Source organism: Lonchura striata, chromosome 1A (assembly GCF_050655825.1).
Source record: "Lonchura striata isolate lonStrDom1 chromosome 1A, ASM5065582v1, whole genome shotgun sequence".
NCBI lineage: Eukaryota > Metazoa > Chordata > Aves > Passeriformes > Estrildidae > Lonchura > Lonchura striata.
Genome location: NC_140741.1, coordinates 27,265,827 through 27,272,554, shown reverse-complemented (window position 1 = coordinate 27,272,554; position 6,728 = coordinate 27,265,827).

Here is a 6,728-nt window from a genome sequence, read left to right as displayed (position 1 = left end):
GGGAGTAACAGTGAACTCTCTCTGCCCCAAAGAATGAAAATACAGGCAAAATCACAATCCCCACTTTGATTTTGAGGGGATAATTCAGGGAAAATAAAGATTTTGGTGCAAGACTGCTTTGGGCTTGAAGGCCTGTCAGCAGGGACTTTGAGAAAAAAAGGGTGCAAAGAGGGGTACAAGGCAAAGGAAACATGGGAGCATCATCATGGACTGGGGAGTGGGAGGAAGGGCTCCAGGGTCCAGCACACTACCTGCCTATGAAGGTACCCAGGCAGCCCCATTTGCAAGTGCAGTCTGTGCTTTTTAACAGCTTGGAATGAGCTGGTGCTGAAAGGCTGCAAGCCCTGGCACCTGGAGCCATCCCCTGCCCACTGCCTGGTAGCCCCGTGCAGCAGCCGCTTCTCCAGGGGCTTTTCCAGGGGCTTGTCCAGAGCTTGTCCAGGGGCTTTTCCAGAGCTTGTCCAGGGGCTTGCTGAGGTGCTGCTTGTTCACCACAGCAACATTCAGCACAGCTCAGCATGGAGCACAGGAAGGAGGGACCTGTGCCACTTCCCAAGGCTGGAGCAGGTGGTTTACACCCACCCTGCAAAGCCAGGCTCAGGAAAGAAATCCTGGCAGCATGCTGATGGAAACTATCTCCTGCAGCTTGGTGAACCCACTGCTACAGGTGATCTCAGCTGTACCAGGGAGTTTTGGCAGCTTTCCCTGCCTTAATTGCTCAACTGCTACTTTATCTAAAGGCTCAGTCTTCAGGGAGTGGAGAGAGGCTGCAGCAATGGATCCCCCTGTGATAGCATGGCTCCTGAAAGAAGCACACAGATGGGAGAGCAGGACTGGGGACTATTCAGACACAAAGAGCACACCCCTGTGGTCCAGAGTCAGACTGGTTTTTAACATTGATGGTTTGCAAAACTCAATCTGTCTCATGGGTAAATGAAGTGAAAAATCAGTTTGCAAGAACAGGCCCAAGAAAACCCTTGACTGATTATTTTATTGGTACTCAGGAATACAAAGAGCTTAAACTCTCCCCACACCTGGCTGCGGCTTGAAGGAAGAGCCGTCTCCAGCTCAGCCATGTGGCACAAAGCTCATGCAGGCATTTTCCTCCCTGTGCTCAGCTCCTGCCTCCCTGGCAAAAGCTGTGCCCCCACCATGTCCTGCTGCCTCATCTGCCCAGGATCCAGACCTGGCTGGAAACAGCTCAGTGAAGACCAGTGCTTTCCCTCTTTATCCCAGGGGGATATAGGGATGTTCTGGAGTGTGGCCCCATCTCACTTTCCATGCACCAATATCTGTTGGGCCCCAGGGATGTGGAGAAGCCAGCTATGCCAAGGGGAAAAGCAGGGTACAAAGGAGGAGAAAAATATGAAGAATTGAAAGCTATTTTGGAAAAAAACCCACAACAAAACCTTGTTGCCTGAGCACGCAGCTGTTCCTCACTCGCCTTCAGCCAGCCCGTGACCAAAGTGTGCTGCCCCTCGCTGATCCATGATCTGCCCGTGACCAAGTGAACTTGTTGCAGGCTTGGGAATTTCCCATCTTAAAAGATGCTGCAAGGAAGCCAGGCAGCCTCAGCTGTTTGTGGATTTTGTCACAGGGCAGAGTAGAAAAACTGAGTGCTAAGAGGAACAGGAGGTAACCCCAAATGCTGTGGCCTCCCTGCAGGGAGTGCAGACACCCGGTTAACACAAGGAGTTAACAAGCACAGCAGTGGATTTGTGAAGCTCTTGGCAGAGGAGCCAGGAGATTAAAGATACCAAAATATAAAATTATGGCAGGAATCATGTACTATTTTTCCTCCCCCAGTCAGGCAGATTCCACATAGGACTCTGGCATGACGGACTGCCTTGGATTCACAGCAAAGTCTGGAGTAAAGGCAGCCTCAAGGGAAACAGCCCCATTTTTTTATTACTATATTATTACTATCTCAATAAAGCTGTTTGCAAGGGATTAAGCAGCAACCCAAACACGGCAGGGACCCAGGCAGCAGGGAGGTTTGTGGTTTGACAGTCTATGCACTTTTCAAAGTGTTTGCTGTGAATTATTTTTGCACATGCTGCAAAAATTCAATGGATGGTGCAGAAACACCAGGCAAGCAGCTTTGGCCATAGGTCTTGTCCCAGCAGCTTTGGAAACTCCGAAGTTCCCAAATGTCCTAACCTTTGGCCCTGGCCAAAGCTGACTGATGCAGTAAGTGAAGGCATGCTCTGGTCCCCAAACCCAGGCCCTGCTTGGCTGTATTCTGCATGAAAAGAAATTATTTTTCAGCAGGAATCTTGGCACAGACCAAGGGAAAAGCAGAGGAGATGGTGTCAGCTACTGCTGCTCTCTTCAGCTGTGAGCAACAACATCAGAGACAAAAGTAAATGAGGTCAGCACAGGAAAAGTGCTGATGACTGAAACAAGGTGTGCTCCCAGAAAGAAGCCCCTCCTCACACCTGCATCATCCCCACAGAGGGGATTTCAGGACTCCCCAGGCCTTGGGTGGGGATGTCAGCAGGCTTCATGGATATCAGCAGGTTGGGAGGGTACTCAGGAGACCTGACATTTGGGCGTGCTGGGGTGTTAGCTTCTCCCAGAAAGGAGGGCAGGGGGGTTTGCTGTGATGCTGCACACACTGGCTTGATGTCTGTGAGGAAAAGTTCTGGGAAGTGTCTGCATTTCTGCAGGCTGCCTGCAATGCCTCCTGGACATCTCTCATGCCGAGGGACTGTGCAAAGTGGCCCGTGCCTTTAAAATCTGCAGAGGTGACATTTAGGTGGAAAAAATGTTTCACCATGACCATGGATATTGTTTGTATTTCAGTAATTGACTGAGGAGAGACAGAGAGAGACAGAGAGAGAGAGAGAGAGAGAGAGAGAGAGAAAGACCTTCCTTCCCTCTAACAGGTTCAGGAATTTTTTCCACTAATTAAGAAGAAAAACAAAATGCTTGCACTGGGAGGGGGATGGGAGGAAAAGGGGGTCTCCCTGGTGTCCCATAAACCTGGTAGCCATGGACAAAACACCACAATCACAGCACAGCCTTGCCCTGGAAAGTTTGAGGCAGTTCTGGCCGGTGGAGCAAAGCAGGAGCACACCTCTCACTCACAGGGGACCCTGCTTTCCATCATCCCAGGCTGGATGAGGAGCAGCTCCCTACCAGAAGGATGCACAAATCCAGATGAGGCTCTTGGTCTGTGAAGGCCAGGACCGTGAAGGGCAGCGAGGTGACAGCCAGTGGTGCAGCTTGTCCCCTGGGAGAGATGGGGGATGCTTTACACATCAGAGCATCCCTCCAGCTGCAGTGAGATGCAGTCAGATGCCTGTAAAAGGACTGAAATGGGTGCTCCTTGAATTCAGGTTTGGCTGGGATGAGGCTCTCCTGGCTCCACTGAGGCAGGTGTGAACAGCCCAGCAATTGAATAAGGCATTCTCCCAGCATAGCCACCTTCAAGTGTGTTAAATGAAACAGAAAGGAGCAGCTGAACAGGATCTGCATTTTTTTCCCCATGATACGTATTTTCCCTTTTCCATGGATAGTCCCACCGGGTATGCTGTGACCTATTGTTGTACTTATTTATTTACTCAGGTCTTGTAGATGATTTCAAAGCTCATGGTCAGGAAGGAGCAGCCAGATGCTGTTGCCATGTGGGACACAAAATCTGCTCCAGTTTCCCACTTTGAACACATATGAGAAGCCAGGTGCAGCCCCCAAACCCAGGACTGAAACCTGTTCCCTTCTCTCCTTGCTCTAACCTAGAAAGTAGAATATTTCATTGCAAGTTCATTCTGTGTGTGTTTTTTTCCCAAGCAACAGGTTAGCTGATTGGAGTGGTTTGGGTTAAGGAGCTGTTTCTCTTTCCAGGGAAAGACCAGAGTTGGGTGGAAGGGTGTAGGAGAAGCTTTGGATGCTTGGAGACTTCCTGGTGCCAGACACCACAAACCCCTGAAGAAGGACAGCCAGCAACAAGGGATTTTTTTTTTCCTAGCTGGAAAACGTGATTATTTACAAGTTTGGATTTAAAAAATCCTCTATGTAATCTGGGTGCATGTGCACACCATCCAGGAAATGGAGGCCCTGAGGCAGCAAATGCTGGGAGCTGGCACGGTGCTGCTGTGCCCACTGTGATGCATTGTCTGTGCTGTGGTGCAGGTGGGGAAGGGTGTCATTGCTGCTGGCAGTGTCCCTGCCATTTGGAACACTTGTGGCCACAAATCCAAAGTGTCACCAGTGTGAGCTGGGAGTAAGATGGGTGTGTCCTGAACTTCAGATGTGATCAATCCTCATGGAACTGGAGTAGAGGGAAGCAAGGGCCTCATGAGCCCTGGATGCCTGTGCTCAGCCAGAGCAGGTTCCATCTGCCCCTCCTGCAGGCGAAGAGAGGTGGGCACTGCACTGCTTGAACTGGGGAGAGCAGCAAGGCCTGCAGCTCCCTGCTGCTGGCAGGACCTGGCTCCCTGGGTATGTGTCACTGCATGAGAGAGGTCACAGTGCCAGGTTTTGCCACTTAGCAGAGGTCCTTGGATATGGGCATCTGTATCTCAGCTCTCCGTGGGTGGCATGGGATGTCCAGAGTTCCCATCCACAGGTTAGAAAGGACCTGAGTAGTTTGTGAGGAGCTGCCAGAAAACCAGCTATGGAGAGGCACAGTGAACGTGTAAAGGTGTGGGAGGGTGAAGGTAAAGCCCAAAGGAAGGGTTTGCATTTTGGGAACTTTTTCTTTCACTCCTTTCCACCCCTCACCCAAAGACCCCTCCTGCTTGCCAGGAAACTTGGTCGGGGCAAGCATTTTGCCACCTGGCTTATGCACGCATCAGTCAAGGAAACAATTCTCCAGCTGAAAGAGGAAATCTCCGTCCTGGCTATTTCCAACCTCTATTGTTTGTTACCCAACTCATGCATTACACAGACCAGTGGGCAAGGCAGCATGATTGCAACACTATGCATGTGCTTTCAGACACTTAATTTTAGCATTGCATCCTCTGATTTGTGGTACTGAGAAAACCCATTTCTAAAGAAAGAGGAAATCTGTGTTTCTGACACTTGATTTTGACCATAAAAGGAATCAGATCATTGGAGTGACCTAACAGGTTTAGTCATTCACACTGTAATCCTCTGAGAGTCCAGCAAATCCCTGCTGGGGTTTTCCCATTCCCAGGGAGCTGGCTTGCTTGGGAGCTCTGGGCTGGGCTGAAATCCTTGAGTGATTGGAGCTTTTGTGCCTCTGATTAAGCTCCTGATCTTTGGACCTTTCCTCTGGGCAGTACAGGACACATGCACGCCCCTTCCTAAGCAATCTCAGGATGGGACTGACTTTGCCAGTAAGTGTCAGCCCTGACACTGTTTCTCCTACAGACCCAAATATGTTTTTAAGGCACTTGTCAACATGTTGTCCAAAATCTTCCTGCCTTTCCTCAATAACAGGGCTCTCCTCAGCTGCAGGTGTGAAAGGCATTTTTCAAAGAAGTTGAATGTAATGAATTTAAGAATAAACAACTCTGGAGGGAGGCTCTGTGCAGCACTGACTGGAGACTGAGTTCTAAGTGCAGAAGCCCCCTTTGCCTTGTCCTGTGCTCAGCGCTGTTCTGCAGCATGGCTTAGTCTCCTCCCAGGGAGGGGTATAAAGGCCTTCCATGCTGGGAAGAAATTGGGATTGATGCACAGCAGTTCTTCCCTACAGAAACAGGCCCTGACCCAGCAAGGATCTGACTCCCTGCTGAGCAAAGGCATTTTAGCTGGTGCTGACTGCAGTCCCCACAGATACCCTGACCTAGTATTGCAGGGATTCCTCCACAGCAATGCAGCAAAGAAACACACAGACCTACCAAAATCACAGTGCTTGTGGCAAGTGTCCACCCCTCAACCGAGCAAGGAGCAAAACCCAAACCTCACCAGCTCCTCACCCCACCAGTGCCCGGGCAGGGGCACCAGGCCCTGGGGTGAGGCTGACCCCTGCTGCACTCCCAGCCATGGGTATGGAAACTGCACCTGGCAGGTTTTCTGCCCAATGGTTGCAGGGAGGTCTGTCACCAGGACTCCCCCAAGAGCTTCCCAAAATCCTGTCCAGGCCTAGGAATGGCTGTGCTGGCCACTTCCTAAAATGTAGAAGCATCCTTGGGGTTTTTTTTGCAATCTTGCAGACATAACATGCTTTCAATTCCTCAAAAACAATGTTCTGCATGTGACCAAAGGCACTGTCCTCTGTCCTCCCTGGAGTCCCTTCCCCTTCCAATACCACATGTGTGCTGCTGGTGGTGAGAGCCAGGGAGTCTCCTTCTCCTTCTTTTTCAGCAGTCAGTGGGGCTATGACATGTGCCTGTTTCATTGAGAAAGGTACCACACCACAGAAGGCTCTGACAGGGGAAAGTGGGAAGCTGGAGTAGGTGGAACAAGGGGTGTGCTTTAAAAGAAGAAAGAACTCTTTCATTTTTTCCAAGTACCTGTTTGTGCAAGACCTGGGAATTGTGATTTGACTGTGGGACAAAACCATCATGACATAGCTTTGACCGAAGGTCAGCACTGGCCTTTTTTGGTTTGGTGTGTCAGTGAAAAAAAAGGAAAAAATAAGCTAAGAACAAAAGAAAAGAGGTCTAGAAATATCTGAATTGCTAATCCTGGCTCATCTCTGCAAGGGTGGAGGAGCTGGGAGCAGGTTGAGGCAGCCAACGAAGGGGCACTCTTGGGCTCTGTGCTTTCTTTGGGAGTGAAACTGGGCTGTGGGGGCTTTCCTCCACCCCCAAGAGCTG